This window comes from Thermobia domestica, chromosome 17 (assembly GCF_964235325.1).
Source record: "Thermobia domestica chromosome 17, izTheDome1.hap1.1, whole genome shotgun sequence".
Taxonomy (NCBI): domain Eukaryota; kingdom Metazoa; phylum Arthropoda; class Insecta; order Zygentoma; family Lepismatidae; genus Thermobia; species Thermobia domestica.
This window is the reverse complement of record NC_137470.1, coordinates 92290246-92308025: the sequence shown is the minus strand read 5'-3', so window position 1 is coordinate 92308025 and position 17780 is coordinate 92290246. Positions and strand designations below refer to the sequence as shown.

At 37.4% G+C, this 17780-nt stretch overlaps 1 protein-coding gene across 11 annotated transcripts in view; it reads right to left on the bottom strand.

Moving 5' to 3' along the window:
• LOC145673876 (uncharacterized) overlaps positions 1–17780 on the bottom strand; it is a 254260-nt gene that overhangs the window by 142473 nt on the left and 94007 nt on the right. The window lies entirely within an intron of this gene.

The following is a 17780-nucleotide window of genomic DNA, read 5'->3' as shown; positions in this document are numbered from 1 at the left end:
CTGTCATTTATGTTAACCCGCCCCCGCTTCGCTGCGGTCACCCCCGAACGCAATAAACTTTGTTACTTAGATAATTTTTACTTTTTCGCTTTCAAGTGATATGATAAAAACCATAGAAGATTGCAGTAAATGTTAACATTATATCGCCTGTCATTTATGTTAACCCGCCCCGCTTCGCTGCGGTCACCCCGAACGCAATAAACTTTGTTACTTAGATAATTTTTACTTTTTCGCTTTCAAGTGATATGATAAAAACCATAGAAGATTGCAGTAAATGTTAACATTATATCGCCTGTCATTTATGTTAACCCGCCCCGCTTCGCTGCGGTCACCCCGGAACGCAATAAACTTTGTTACTTAGATAATTTTTACTTTTTCGCTTTCAAGTGATATGATAAAAACCATAGAAGATTGCAGTAAATGTTAACATTATATCGCCTGTCATTTATGTTAACCCGCCCCGCTTCGCTGCGGTCACCCCCGAACGCAATAAACTTTGTTACTTAGATAATTTTTACTTTTTCGCTTTCAAGTGATATGATAAAAACCATAGAAGATTGCAGTAAATGTTAACATTATATCGCCTGTCATTTATGTTAACCCGCCCCGCTTCGCTGCGGTCACCCCCGAACGCAATAAACTTTGTTACTTAGATAATTTTTACTTTTTCGCTTTCAAGTGATATGATAAAAACCATAGAAGATTGCAGTAAATGTTAACATTATATCGCCTGTCATTTATGTTAACCCGCCCCGCTTCGCTGCGGTCACCCCGGAACGCAATAAACTTTGTTACTTAGATAATTTTTACTTTTTCGCTTTCAAATGATATGATAAAAACCATAGAAGATTGCAGTAAATGTTAACATTATATCGCCTGTCATTTATGTTAACCCGCCCCGCTTCGCTGCGTTCACCCCCGAACGCAATAAACTTTGTTACTTAGATAATTTTTACTTTTTCGCTTTCAAGTGATATGATAAAAACCATAGAAGATTGCAGTAAATGTTAACATTATATCGCCTGTCATTTATGTTAACCCGCCCCACTTCGCTGCGGTCACCCCCGAACGCAATAAACTTTGTTACTTAGATAATTTTTACTTTTTCGCTTTCAAGTGATATGATAAAAACCATAGAAGATTGCAGTAAATGTTAACATTATATCGCCTGTCATTTATGTTAACCCGCCCCGCTTCGCTGCGGTCACCCCGGAACGCAATAAACTTTGTTACTTAGATAATTTTTACTTTTTCGCTTTCAAGTGATATGATAAAAACCATAGAAGATTGCAGTAAATGTTAACATTATATCGCCTGTCATTTATGTTAACCCGCCCCACTTCGCTGCGGTCACCCCCGAACGCAATAAACTTTGTTACTTAGATAATTTTTACTTTTTCGCTTTCAAGTGATATGATAAAAACCATAGAAGATTGCAGTAAATGTTAACATTATATCGCCTGTCATTTATGTTAACTCGCCCCGCTTCGCTGCGGTCACCCCCGAACGCAATAAACTTTGTTACTTAGATAATTTTTACTTTTTCGCTTTCAAGTGATATGATAAAAACCATAGAAGATTGCAGTAAATGTTAACATTATATCGCCTGTCATTTATGTTAACCCGCCCCGCTTCGCTGCGGTCACCCCCGAACGCAATAAACTTTGTTACTTAGATAATTTTTACTTTTTCGCTTTCAAGTGATATGATAAAAACCATAGAAGATTGCAGTAAATGTTAACATTATATCGCCTGTCATTTATGTTAACCCGCCCCACTTCGCTGCGGTCACCCCCGAACGCAATAAACTTTGTTACTTAGATAATTTTTACTTTTTCGCTTTCAAGTGATATGATAAAAACCATAGAAGATTGCAGTAAATGTTAACATTATATCGCCTGTCATTTATGTTAACCCGCCCCGCTTCGCTGCGGTCACCCCGGAACGCAATAAACTTTGTTACTTAGATAATTTTTACTTTTTCGCTTTCAAATGATATGATAAAAACCATAGAAGATTGCAGTAAATGTTAACATTATATCGCCTGTCATTTATGTTAACCCGCCCCACTTCGCTGCGGTCACCCCCGAACGCAATAAACTTTGTTACTTAGATAATTTTTACTTTTTCGCTTTCAAGTGATATGATAAAAACCATAGAAGATTGCAGTAAATGTTAACATTATATCGCCTGTCATTTATGTTAACCCGCCCCGCTTCGCTGCGGTCACCCCGGAACGCAATAAACTTTGTTACTTAGATAATTTTTACTTTTTCGCTTTCAAGTGATATGATAAAAACCATAGAAGATTGCAGTAAATGTTAACATTATATCGCCTGTCATTTATGTTAACCCGCCCCGCTTCGCTGCGGTCACCCCCGAACGCAATAAACTTTGTTACTTAGATAATTTTTACTTTTTCGCTTTCAAGTGATATGATAAAAACCATAGAAGATTGCAGTAAATGTTAACATTATATCGCCTGTCATTTATGTTAACCCGCCCCACTTCGCTGCGGTCACCCCCGAACGCAATAAACTTTGTTACTTAGATAATTTTTACTTTTTCGCTTTCAAGTGATATGATAAAAACCATAGAAGATTGCAGTAAATGTTAACATTATATCGCCTGTCATTTATGTTAACCCGCCCCGCTTCGCTGCGGTCACCCCGGAACGCAATAAACTTTGTTACTTAGATAATTTTTACTTTTTCGCTTTCAAATGATATGATAAAAACCATAGAAGATTGCAGTAAATGTTAACATTATATCGCCTGTCATTTATGTTAACCCGCCCCGCTTCGCTGCGTTCACCCCCGAACGCAATAAACTTTGTTACTTAGATAATTTTTACTTTTTCGCTTTCAAGTGATATGATAAAAACCATAGAAGATTGCAGTAAATGTTAACATTATATCGCCTGTCATTTATGTTAACCCGCCCCACTTCGCTGCGGTCACCCCCGAACGCAATAAACTTTGTTACTTAGATAATTTTTACTTTTTCGCTTTCAAGTGATATGATAAAAACCATAGAAGATTGCAGTAAATGTTAACATTATATCGCCTGTCATTTATGTTAACCCGCCCCGCTTCGCTGCGGTCACCCCGGAACGCAATAAACTTTGTTACTTAGATAATTTTTACTTTTTCGCTTTCAAGTGATATGATAAAAACCATAGAAGATTGCAGTAAATGTTAACATTATATCGCCTGTCATTTATGTTAACCCGCCCCACTTCGCTGCGGTCACCCCCGAACGCAATAAACTTTGTTACTTAGATAATTTTTACTTTTTCGCTTTCAAGTGATATGATAAAAACCATAGAAGATTGCAGTAAATGTTAACATTATATCGCCTGTCATTTATGTTAACTCGCCCCGCTTCGCTGCGGTCACCCCCGAACGCAATAAACTTTGTTACTTAGATAATTTTTACTTTTTCGCTTTCAAGTGATATGATAAAAACCATAGAAGATTGCAGTAAATGTTAACATTATATCGCCTGTCATTTATGTTAACCCGCCCCGCTTCGCTGCGGTCACCCCCGAACGCAATAAACTTTGTTACTTAGATAATTTTTACTTTTTCGCTTTCAAGTGATATGATAAAAACCATAGAAGATTGCAGTAAATGTTAACATTATATCGCCTGTCATTTATGTTAACCCGCCCCGCTTCGCTGCGGTCACCCCCGAACGCAATAAACTTTGTTACTTAGATAATTTTTACTTTTTCGCTTTCAAGTGATATGATAAAAACCATAGAAGATTGCAGTAAATGTTAACATTATATCGCCTGTCATTTATGTTAACCCGCCCCACTTCGCTGCGGTCACCCCCGAACGCAATAAACTTTGTTACTTAGATAATTTTTACTTTTTCGCTTTCAAGTGATATGATAAAAACCATAGAAGATTGCAGTAAATGTTAACATTATATCGCGTGTCATTTATGTTAACCCGCCCCGCTTCGCTGCGGTCACCCCGGAACGCAATAAACTTTGTTACTTAGATAATTTTTACTTTTTCGCTTTCAAGTGATATGATAAAAACCATAGAAGATTGCAGTAAATGTTAACATTATATCGCCTGTCATTTATGTTAACCCGCCCCGCTTCGCTGCGGTCACCCCCGAACGCAATAAACTTTGTTACTTAGATAATTTTTACTTTTTCGCTTTCAAGTGATATGATAAAAACCATAGAAGATTGCAGTAAATGTTAACATTATATCGCCTGTCATTTATGTTAACCCGCCCCACTTCGCTGCGGTCACCCTCGAACGCAATAAACTTTGTTACTTAGATAATTTTTACTTTTTCGCTTTCAAGTGATATGATAAAAACCATAGAAGATTGCAGTAAATGTTAACATTATATCGCCTGTCATTTATGTTAACCCGCCCCGCTTCGCTGCGGTCACCCCGGAACGCAATAAACTTTGTTACTTAGATAATTTTTACTTTTTCGCTTTCAAGTGATATGATAAAAACCATAGAAGATTGCAGTAAATGTTAACATTATATCGCCTGTCATTTATGTTAACCCGCCCCACTTCGCTGCGGTCACCCCCGAACGCAATAAACTTTGTTACTTAGATAATTTTTACTTTTTCGCTTTCAAGTGATATGATAAAAACCATAGAAGATTGCAGTAAATGTTAACATTATATCGCCTGTCATTTATGTTAACCCGCCCCGCTTCGCTGCGGTCACCCCGAACGCAATAAACTTTGTTACTTAGATAATTTTTACTTTTTCGCTTTCAAGTGATATGATAAAAACCATAGAAGATTGCAGTAAATGTTAACATTATATCGCCTGTCATTTATGTTAACCCGCCCCGCTTCGCTGCGGTCACCCCCGAACGCAATAAACTTTGTTACTTAGATAATTTTTACTTTTTCGCTTTCAAGTGATATGATAAAAACCATAGAAGATTGCAGTAAATGTTAACATTATATCGCCTGTCATTTATGTTAACCCGCCCCGCTTCGCTGCGGTCACCCCCGAACGCAATAAACTTTGTTACTTAGATAATTTTTACTTTTTCGCTTTCAAGTGATATGATAAAAACCATAGAAGATTGCAGTAAATGTTAACATTATATCGCCTGTCATTTATGTTAACCCGCCCCGCTTCGCTGCGGTCACCCCGGAAGGCAATAAACTTTGTTACTTAGATAATTTTTACTTTTTCGCTTTCAAGTGATATGATAAAAACCATAGAAGATTGCAGTAAATGTTAACATTATATCGCCTGTCATTTATGTTAACCCGCCCCGCTTCGCTGCGGTCACCCCCGAACTCCATAAACTTTGTTACTTAGATAATTTTTACTTTTTCGCTTTCAAGTGATATGATAAAAACCATAGAAGATTGCAGTAAATGTTAACATTATATCGCCTGTCATTTATGTTAACCCGTCCCGCTTCGCTGCGGTCACCCCGGAACGCAATAAACTTTGTTACTTAGATAATTTTTACTTTTTCGCTTTCAAGTGATATGATAAAAACCATAGAAGATTGCAGTAAATGTTAACATTATATCGCCTGTCATTTATGTTAACCCGCCCCGCTTCGCTGCGGTCACCCCCGAACGCAATAAACTTTGTTACTTAGATAATTTTTACTTTTTCGCTTTCAAGTGATATGATAAAAACCATAGAAGATTGCAGTAAATGTTAACATTATATCGCCTGTCATTTATGTTAACCCGCCCCGCTTCGCTGCGGTCACCCCCGAACGCAATAAACTTTGTTACTTAGATAATTTTTACTTTTTCGCTTTCAAGTGATATGATAAAAACCATAGAAGATTGCAGTAAATGTTAACATTATATCGCCTGTCATTTATGTTAACCCGCCCCGCTTCGCTGCGGTCACCCCCGAACGCAATAAACTTTGTTACTTAGATAATTTTTACTTTTTCACTTTCAAGTGATATGATAAAAACCATAGAAGATTGCAGTAAATGTTAACATTATATCGCCTGTCATTTATGTTAACCCGCCCCGCTTCGCTGCGGTCACCCCGGAACGCAATAAACTTTGTTACTTAGATAATTTTTACTTTTTCGCTTTCAAGTGATATGATAAAAACCATAGAAGATTGCAGTAAATGTTAACATTATATCGCCTGTCATTTATGTTAACCCGCCCCGCTTCGCTGCGGTCACCCCCGAACGCAATAAACTTTGTTACTTAGATAATTTTTACTTTTTCGCTTTCAAGTGATATGATAAAAACCATAGAAGATTGCAGTAAATGTTAACATTATATCGCCTGTCATTTATGTTAACCCGCCCCGCTTCGCTGCGGTCACCCCGGAACGCAATAAACTTTGTTACTTAGATAATTTTTACTTTTTCGCTTTCAAGTGATATGATAAAAACCATAGAAGATTGCAGTAAATGTTAACATTATATCGCCTGTCATTTATGTTAACCCGCCCCGCTTCGCTGCGGTCACCCCCGAACGCAATAAACTTTGTTACTTAGATAATTTTTACTTTTTCGCTTTCAAGTGATATGATAAAAACCATAGAAGATTGCAGTAAATGTTAACATTATATCGCCTGTCATTTATGTTAACCCGCCCCGCTTCGCTGCGGTCACCCCCGAACGCAATAAACTTTGTTACTTAGATAATTTTTACTTTTTCGCTTTCAAGTGATATGATAAAAACCATAGAAGATTGCAGTAAATGTTAACATTATATCGCCTGTCATTTATGTTAACCCGCCCCGCTTCGCTGCGGTCACCCCCGAACGCAATAAACTTTGTTACTTAGATAATTTTTACTTTTTCGCTTTCAAGTGATATGATAAAAACCATAGAAGATTGCAGTAAATGTTAACATTATATCACCTGTCATTTATGTTAACCCGCCCCGCTTCGCTGCGGTCACCCCCGAACGCAATAAACTTTGTTACTTAGATAATTTTTACTTTTTCGCTTTCAAGTGATATGATAAAAACCATAGAAGATTGCAGTAAATGTTAACATTATATCGCCTGTCATTTATGTTAACCCGCCCCGCTTCGCTGCGGTCACCCCGGAACGCAATAAACTTTGTTACTTAGATAATTTTTACTTTTTCGCTTTCAAGTGATATGATAAAAACCATAGAAGATTGCAGTAAATGTTAACATTATATCGCCTGTCATTTATGTTAACCCGCCCCGCTTCGCTGCAGTCACCCCCGAACGCAATAAACTTTGTTACTTAGATAATTTTTACTTTTTCGCTTTCAAGTGATATGATAAAAACCATAGAAGATTGCAGTAAATGTTAACATTATATCGCCTGTCATTTATGTTAACCCGCCCCGCTTCGCTGCGGTCACCCCCGAACGCAATAAACTTTGTTACTTAGATAATTTTTACTTTTTCGCTTTCAAGTGATATGATAAAAACCATAGAAGATTGCAGTAAATGTTAACATTATATCGCCTGTCATTTATGTTAACCCGCCCCGCTTCGCTGCGGTCACCCCCGAACGCAATAAACTTTGTTACTTAGATAATTTTTACTTTTTCGCTTTCAAGTGATATGATAAAAACCATAGAAGATTGCAGTAAATGTTAACATTATATCGCCTGTCATTTATGTTAACCCGCCCCGCTTCGCTGCGGTCACCCCGGAACGCAATAAACTTTGTTACTTAGATAATTTTTACTTTTTCGCTTTCAAGTGATATGATAAAAACCATAGAAGATTGCAGTAAATGTTAACATTATATCGCCTGTCATTTATGTTAACCCGCCCCGCTTCGCTGCGGTCACCCCCGAACTCCATAAACTTTGTTACTTAGATAATTTTTACTTTTTCGCTTTCAAGTGATATGATAAAAACCATAGAAGAGTGCAGTAAATGTTAACATTATATCGCCTGTCATTTATGTTAACCCGCCCCGCTTCACTGCGGTCACCCCGGAACGCAATAAACTTTGTTACTTAGATAATTTTTACTTTTTCGCTTTCAAGTGATATGATAAAAACCATAGAAGATTGCAGTAAATGTTAACATTATATCGCCTGTCATTTATGTTAACCCGCCCCGCTTCGCTGCGGTCACCCCCGAACGCAATAAACTTTGTTACTTAGATAATTTTTACTTTTTCGCTTTCAAGTGATATGATAAAAACCATAGAAGATTGCAGTAAATGTTAACATTATATCGCCTGTCATTTATGTTAACCCGCCCCGCTTCGCTGCGGTCACCCCGGAACGCAATAAACTTTGTTACTTAGATAATTTTTACTTTTTCGCTTTCAAGTGATTTATAGCGCCTGTCAGTTATGTTAACCCGCCGAGTCACAGGGTCATGCGGGTTGCATATAAATACGTTTATTTTTATACCTATGATGAACTAATAACAAAGGATTTGTACGTATGGACACCTGAATGGTCAATTATCTCAAGACACTGGTAATTGAAAATTAAAGTGATATGATAAAAACCATCTAGGGTCCACATCCTAACAACCCCCCAAAAATGAAAGAAATCGGTTCACCCGTATTAGCGTGATGAGCGGACAAAGGATTTTTTTTACGTATTCACACCTGATTGGTCAATTATCTCAAGACACTGGTAATTGAAAATTAAAGTGATATGATAAAAACCATCTAGGGTCCAAATCCTAACAACCCCCCAAAAATGAAAGAAATCGGTTCAGCCGTATTAGCGTGATGAGCGGACAAAGGATTTTGTGCGTTCTCTTTTATATATATAGATTATTATTATTATTATTATTATTATTATTATTATTATTATTATTAATGTTATTATTATTATTATTATTATTATTATTATTATTATTATTATTATTATTATTATTATTATTATTATTATTATTGCTCATATCGATAGATTCTTAATTAATCTCTGAGTTTTTAAATTTCATTTATTTCAGTAATGACTGGGTATATTAGAACACCACATACGTGTCTTAGAGGCAACACCTAGGCAATGATACTTTGCCCTGTAGAGTGGTCCTCATAGTAAAGATTCCGGCCTAGAGGAAATGTCTAGGCGTTCCTGCGGTAGCAGGAGGCAACGGCGAAAACCAGTGGAGTATCGGCGAAAAAGTCATTCGTAAATGATACGAAAATCTTGAAATGAAATCTTTGAGTTTTACGTCCCACGTTTATGCAGGTTGGGCTAAAGGAGACGGTGATGATGAGTAATGAATGAAAATGGTGGAATGAAGAAAGTGGGAGGAAACGGGAGAACCCCGAGGAAACCCACGCACACGGTGTTTGTCCACCACAAAGTTCACTTGGCGGGGGCTGGGATCGAACCCGGGACCCCAAGCACCAGTAAATGATACGAGACAACGGGAAACCATCACTGTATCTTTCCCAAAAACATACAGCATGGGAAGTTTTTAAAAGTGAATTACTGTAAATGGGTAGAGCATCAAACTCAGAACCCGAAACTACAAAAGCAGTCAGCTGCACGGATTCTGGGGCGGGGGGGAGGGGAGCAAGAAGTCGCTGTATGTGTGTGTGTGAGAGAGAGGGGGTGGACTGGACGTGAATATAGTAAGGATCAGCAAAATAAAATGAAAGGAACACGACGACTTCTGGCCAGGTTGAATATAGACTTATTAACTCGGGTAAGGAAATTATTAACTCAGTGAATGTGAATTTATAATGAATAAGAAAATAGGACGACGAGTAAGAAGTTACAACATAGTAAACGATAGAATCATAGCAGTAAAACTAGCTACGAAACCAAAGGATACAACTATCATTAAGGTATATATGTCAACGACAGCGTAGATGATGAAGTAAAACAAGTTTATTAAGCTGGAGAAAACGCAGTGAAAAACATACAAAAATCTTATTTCGGTTGAATATTGGAATGTGATCGTAGAAGAATGCACAGAAAAGAAAACAGTAGGAAGATATGGACTAGAAAAGCGCAACAAAAGAGGAAAAAGACTGATTGAATTTTGCACGCAAAGCAAGTTAGTAATAGCAAATACTTTGTTCAACATATGAACAGGATCTGTAGAGGGTTTTTCTATTGTCAGGGTTTCGTTATTCTTGCATTGAATCTCACTGATCGACACAGTTGAATGAAACGTATGTAAGTGTAGCATAAGTGAGCAGCATTTTGTTCGTCATTTGTTTCGATGCACTGTTCACATATCCTGCCGCTAGGCAGCAGTTTCACAGTTGTGTAGTATGGCTGATATTGTTAGTGACAAGATTTTTGGACCTTGAATATCACAACGGGATCCATACAGCTGTGCAACGACATTTTCGTACGTGTTATGAAAGATGCATCATCCTGTCTGACAACTAGAACAGAAAATGGAACGCACAGTTGAAGGAAAGGGGTTGCGTTTGCAAGGGCAAAATCAGTGGTAGGCCTTCAGTGTCTTAAGATGTTTTCGAGGGAGTTCGTGCAACTCACTTACGGAGTCCAAAGAAACCTATTCCTGTTGAATCCAGGACACTTGAAATTCCACCTACAACGTTATGCGAACTCGACGTAAACATCTAACCATGAAACCAGCCAAATAAATCTCACGTGGACGGGAAAAGTTCTTCACTGATATGGACGTGCTCATGCTTGAGAATGGAAACTTTTCCAAGGACGACTTCTTTCTTTCTTTCACTAATTAATTGAAAAATAGTAAAATCTAAACGAGGCGACATTCCATGTAAGTAAAAAAGTAGTAAAATCCAAACGAGCTTGTTGAGTTAGTTCAGGACTTCCCTAGAGTAAATGCGTTTTGCGATGTGCCAACGGAAACGGTTTACAGTTCTTTCTTTTCCATGGATCAAACAGTTACGGGATTCATTTTTCTTGATATGATGACCAAGTAGTTGTTTCCTCAACTGGACGAAGACATTAACACCTAAACCATACAATTAGATGGAGCCCCATCACATTTCCACATAGAAGTGAGATTATTCCTGAACGCAAAACAACGATATCGTTGGACTAAACGCGGAAGTGATGATGATGAACTTCTCTCGTGACAGCCAAGATCCCCAGACCTTACCCTTTACAATTTCTTCCTATGAGGTCACTTGCAGTTTACTATCCTCTATTACCGCTTGCAACTGAGGAACTAAGGGCACAGAGAACCAATGCCATCCATCTTGTTATTAAAGTATAAGTCAATGCTAGGGAATATATTGCAAGATATGAAGCTTCTAGATTTTACACAACATCCAACAGCGTCTTTCACTACCAAATTTAATATATGAGATGAACAATGAATAATAATAAAAAAAGAAAAAACCTTGGATACAGAGGAAGTATACGACTTTGAACATCACTGTGCTTTCAACGCATATTCGCAACATTATCGTATCCTTGGCATCACAAATCATTTAGTGAAATACTGTAAATTGTCTAAGCTACATACAGTATATTATTTTATCTTGGTATGTCCATTATATGCATGCATAGGTCTACCTTCGTTAACAGAAAACCTATGTTTAACGGAAATTTTTGCAAGTCCCGTTCTATTCCACTAAAGAAAGGTTTTACTGCATTAGTCTATGGAACCATTTCATTATCGTAGAGTGCTGACGGCGCGGCGTCCCTAGATTGTGCGTAGTGTGTTGTAGCGTTGAGCCTGCCTAGAACAGGGAAATAGAGAAACGTAACCTTTATTATACAACTCAATCACAAATGTGCAATGTCAGAAACGTAAAAGAGATGTGGGCGTCCAGCATCAAACGGAAACAAGCACAAATAACGTAAACAAAACGTACCTGTCTTGAGTGTGAAAAGACTGATTATGGCTCCATTTAATGTGTCCTAACTCATATGTTGACGGTGCCTTAGTACTATGTATGACTTCATGTGCCATGTGCAGCTCCCTGACACGTTGGCCGTGTCCAAAAGATACAAGTGTGCATTCGAAGTACGCTTATTTCCGGAACTGACGTCACCTAGTGTGCGTCAAAAGGTTCAAGTTCACAAGTCTGCGAGTGCATAGTACGTAGTGTGCGAGGATGTACACTACGTTAGCACACTTGCGTACTTAAGATGGGAGTTCTTCGTAGTAGGAACAGCAATAATGTCAAAGTGACTTAATAAAATTTTAAAAGACACATTTTTAATACTTTTTTGAGGTGAATATATATGTGGGCTAATCTAATAATAATTTACTTGATAAATATACAAATTAGTGATTTTACAAGTGGAATATAAAAGTGTTACGCAAATAAACGTACTATGTTGTGTTCTTTGAGTATGCAATGGAGTATAGGAAAAGCAACCAAGTGTTTATTTAATAATGCTATAAAGGCATTTGTCTTTAAATATTACATGGTTTATGTAGCTTATTTGAAATAATTACACTATCGGTAATGAAGCTATTTGCACGTAAATGACAAATTTTAATGGCGTATGAATTAAAATGTTAAGTTCTAGCATAGAATAATGAATACCTAGATTATTCATTTCTCTATAGCTACAGCTACAACTGCAGGTACAATGTTAATTCGTAGGTAGATAGGCCTAATTTTCTAGTTTTGATTCTAAACAAATTCCTTTCAAAGCGCATATTTCCTTGCGCTTGAGAGACTGTAATATACCAATTACCATACATTTTGTATTTTTGACAGCTGCCCAAAAGTGAAGTAAAGATCAAAAATTTATTTCTCCACATTTATCAAAGATTTCATAAATTCCTCTGGGTAAGTCTTTACTTTGGCCACTTTATTTTTTATTTTTATTTATTTATTTTTATTTTTTATTTATTTATTTATTTATTTTTGATTCTTCGATTCAGCGATTTGATCTTTCGGTTCCGGTGTTGAGAACAGGAACCAACCTAGTAACTAACTTATAAGTTAGTTACTGGGTTGGTTCCTTTCTCTACCAAAGTTTAATATTTAATTCACATAGTATTGTTGAGCGAGCGTCAGCGAGTGAATGCAGGTTAGAGGCTCGCAAGGCATATCTTTTCAGTCTTGGTTACGAATCGGTTCATTGGATGAAATGGCCAAAGTAAAGACTTGCCTTCCTTTTAATTCATATAATCCCATTACGGTACCCATTATGAATTGATTATGAACAAGTAATTCCTTCCGTATAGTTGAACAATGAGGGCCACTACGTTGCATACTGTATTTTTTTTTCATAAAAACGTCTCTTACTTTTCATAAAATTCTTATTAGGTTAATAGTAGCTTTTTATGGTTATATTTGGACGAGGGGATTTGTTTCGTTAATGAGTAAACATTTTCGTAGTGGGAAGAATGTGGGAGAGACAGCGGATATATTTCAAGAAAGATGTAGGGCACCGAAGGCATAGTGAAGTGCACGCAAATGTTGAAGTGTATACAATGTACAGAACTCAATTTAAGCGGGCTTATAAGATAGTAATCTTGAGTACACGTGATCCTTATAAATTGGTATTTCATAGTGACATAATAGCTTTTTCCTGTAAATCCTGGTCCTCATGTTGTTGAACTCCACCACTTCTTTCCTTGTCATCCTTGTAAGTGTTAATTTTGGTGTACCTTAACAATATGGAGACACTATTTTTAAGATTTATGGGTAAAATCTATAGATTCACAAAGAAAGAGTAACATATAAGGAACTTCAACATCAGCATAATATGGTAGAAATAGTCTAATCAGTATGCCTGTAACTGAAGCAATACAGTAGAACGACGACAATTATAGTGTCATTCTTGTGTATCTACTGTACATAAAGGAATTATACTCAATATGAACTCTCTCCCAAAGTGGATTTGAGCCACATTATTGTAAATAGCGATCTCCCCTCGGTGTCCTAACGCTTTTGCAAATTGCCTACTTTCACCTGCAATAAAATTCTTAATCTACTTCGCAACAGTGTCATCAGCGCCCTAACCACCAGTGCTGCTTTTCTTCCGGGGGATTAATAAATATTAGGAAGCATGTCTAATAAAATAGAACCGCCAATAGTTTAGTGGTTTTTATGCTGATAAATATTTGCAGATACTGCAAAGCTGAAGCTGTTGGCATACATGAAAGAAACCATTAAGTCATTTTATGGTTACCCCATATTGTCAATCTGTAGATATATTTATCTTTAATATAACTGGAAAGTCATTCATCTAAAAAAAAAAAAAAAAAAAAAAAAGTTATTTTTTCTAGTACGCGAAATTCTCCCTTCTTTTGTTATCAATGTTCCATACTCCACCACGATGAGGCGCTGTAAACAAGTGTGGATCAAAAGCTAATTTGACGAAGTGTACACTATTTAGTGTGCATTTCATTTGTAGACTTCGAGTGTGCATCCTCGAAGTGTGCACTATGCACTTTTGGACACGGCCGTTGAATCACGCATCTTATATGTATATTAATGGCATGCTGGGGAAGAAAGCCCCTTTCCATGTGAACAGTGTAAATGACGTCTCGCAGTACTGCTATGGGAGGCTATGGACGACTACAAACAACAGTTTTCAACATCTTCCGCAGATGTTCAATGTAGTTCATACCTGGTAACATAAGAGGCCAGTTCATGTAGCGAATATACCCATACCCAAAAAGTTCCGTGCGATGTCCCACGATCTGAGTGTTCATTATGGGCCATAAACACAGATCCATCACTATACTGGCCGCGCAATGACAGTCTAAAGCCTGAGGAAAGTTCTCTTTTGGGCAACTAACATTCCCCGTAAAGCTATCAGTGGTGTCCGACTTTTACACATAATTCCACCATCGCCAAATGCATGGATTTCTTGAAAATCCTGGTAATGTTCATCACAAAGTTTTGCCGAGAAATCTTTTGTTGTCGCATATCGCTACAGAGTTCTATCCGTCTTCCATCGGAACACGTAACATTACACAATTCTTGTGAGCTTCACCTCTGACGCTCGAGTGCCTATCTTCGTGTCTCCACCCAAAGGCAAGACGTAGGAGCGCACGGTGCACTAGCCTGTAGGACCTGAATTGAAATTTCTACGTAGTTTAACCTCCTGTGATTATGCCCTTCAGGCTAAAAACGGATGATTTATGAAAGTGCACGGTTGTGAATGAATTGGTGGAATGGGAATATGGAAAGGAAGAACTTCAAGAAAACCCACGGTGTAGGACCTTAACTGTACACTATTCGGCTGACTACAAACTGTCTGGATAAAGACACGAATGCTACGCTCACATCAAGTTCCGTACGTGTCAATATGTCGGTATACCAGCGGTGTTGTCACTCTTGGGGGACCATTCTTCCGCTGGCCAAACACAGTTCTTCTTAAAATGTTTCCGCCGTTTCTGAGGCTACCAGATGCGTAACTGCAACAAGGCGTGATACCTTTGCCTACGTATGTCTTCTTTCCAGGTCACTAATCTGGTTCGATTAAACTGCAGAATCGATATTGTGAACGGCCATTGGTCATTTAACGCTTGAACTGCTCTGTAAACAGTTCATGTTACCTACTGAGTCAGTTGCGTATGTAAAAAGAAAATGGAAAAGAAACTAAGCGCAGACAGCAACATTCGTTATCATCGAATGAAACGACACATAGTATCTGTCTGTCTACTGAGTGTCCTTGTGTTCTCGTCAACATTACAGCCTATCACATATCTTGCCCGATATTACAATATTCCGAACATCTTCAGGGAAGTGCTAATTGTTATAAAAAATACCTATTTTTTTTTCTAAATGTTTAGCAGAGACGTAGTATATGATGCTGGATTTATTTTTCAAACTAAATGATCATTAAATTACTATTTTCGTCGGATTAAGGCATCCAAATACTTTTCAGTTACTAAACTATTTGACTCTAAACAAATTCTGAAAGTTACTCGTAAAACAGGTTAACCAAAAAAGTTTAATGTCTATTTTGCTAATTTCACTGTCATAATTATTATTTTTAAATAAATTATAAATTGCGATACTTAAGTGCCTTTAGATAACTCACACATCTGTTTATTTTATCATAGAAATCTGAATAGTTATTTAGGAAGAATAATGGATATTGGCAAATGTCAAACAAGCTGAAATCCATTATTCCTTTTATTATAAGAGATGGGAAATATTAATTCAAAAGATAATACTGAAACCACAAATGAAGTTACGTGTATATTGCACCAAATTGTTGTACTGTATGGGTCAGAAATATGAACGTTACGCAAAAATGATGAGAAACGACTGGAAGCTTTCAAAATGTGGGTGTGTAGAAGAATGGAACAAGTTAGCTGGGTCGAGCGGAAAACGAATGAGAGTGTGTTAGAAATAGTAGGGGAGAAAAGAACAATTTTAAATATAATTAAGGAGACAAAGAGAAACTGGTTGGAATATTGGATAAGAAGGAAACGTATCATGAGGGACGTGCTAGAGGGTATGGTGGCAGGAAAGAGAGGGAGGAGCGAAGAAGACTACAATTAATGGACGATATCAAAACAAAAAATATCGTACGTGAAGACGAAGAGGTTAGCGGAAGACCGTGGAGCATGAAAGCTTCTCAGTTGTAGCAAGTGACCTGCCAACAATGGCAGAATACCTATGATGATGAATTATGACGCAAATTTCATGGGATGATATTTTCTGTGCTTCAAAAAAAGTAATCCAGAAGTCTCTTTCTTGTGGTGATTACCATATGACCGAAATCGGAAAGTTTCTTCAAGATCTGACACACACACACTACCTTCTTAAAAAGAACCTAGTTTTTGTGGCTTCCAAAGATAAGGATACCAAAGCCAATCGTCAGAACAACTGAAAAGCCAAGTTTCAGAAAGATTACTTTATACTAGTGTAAATTTCCCAACAGCGGAAAAAATGTCCTTCATTGATTTATTAAAACTGTTTCGCGAAAATTTCAACTGCACACCATATTCGATGGTCTAGAACTCGGAAACCGGAACCCCGTTTCTCACAGTATTTCACAATCTTATGCAGCAAGTCAAGGTCTACCATCATGTTTAATGCAGATCGAATGAATTCAGCTGAACTCTTCGAATATCCAATCAAACATATTCAATCGAATAAAACAAAACGAGACAGTAGATGGTGGTTCAGTGCTAGCGCGCTTACTTCTGGTGCGTGGGGTCCCTGGTTCGATCCCTGTCCAAGTTAGTTGGATTTGATTTTTTGTTTAACGTCCCTTTCAGCAGAGGCTATATGAGACGGGACCTACTGATTAACGTGGAATCCGAACCACATGAGCTCCCGCCGGGGATCGTACCCGGATCTCTCACGCCCAAGTTAGTTTGTGGTGGACGACATCATATCCGTGGGTTTTTCTGGGGGTACTCTAGTTTCTCCCACTTTCTTATTCCACCATCTCTTCCATCATCATTCACTTGCCTAAATCATCGTCTCCCTTAGCCCCAAGGGAATAATCGTGGGACGCTCAACTGATAGATTTCATTTCATTTCATTTTCATTTGAAAACAAAACGATGAGCAATTTGTTGTCGGACAAAAACAATTATCTTTTTTACGTGAAAGTTTTGCACATAAAATTGAAATACACAAAGACACACACAAATAAAAATAATTAATAAACACACATTTTTAATTTGTAAGGCTATTATTGTAACAACTAAAATGAGTATATTATAAAAGGAGCATTTACTAATTAAATAAATATACAACATATTATCATCAAAATGGGTAATACGTAATTTGCATAAAGTAATGTGAAAAATGCAAACAGATGGAAGGATTAGCCCTGGACATACCTAACTGAATTTAGATATAGCGGACTGTAGTAGCTTTATGAAAGAACACCCAGTCTGCAAGTAAAATATTAGGGACCGATTCCTTGTAAGTGCAGCATCCCTCATTCTCTGTACTTCTTTTCGAAACAATGTCTATTCAGAG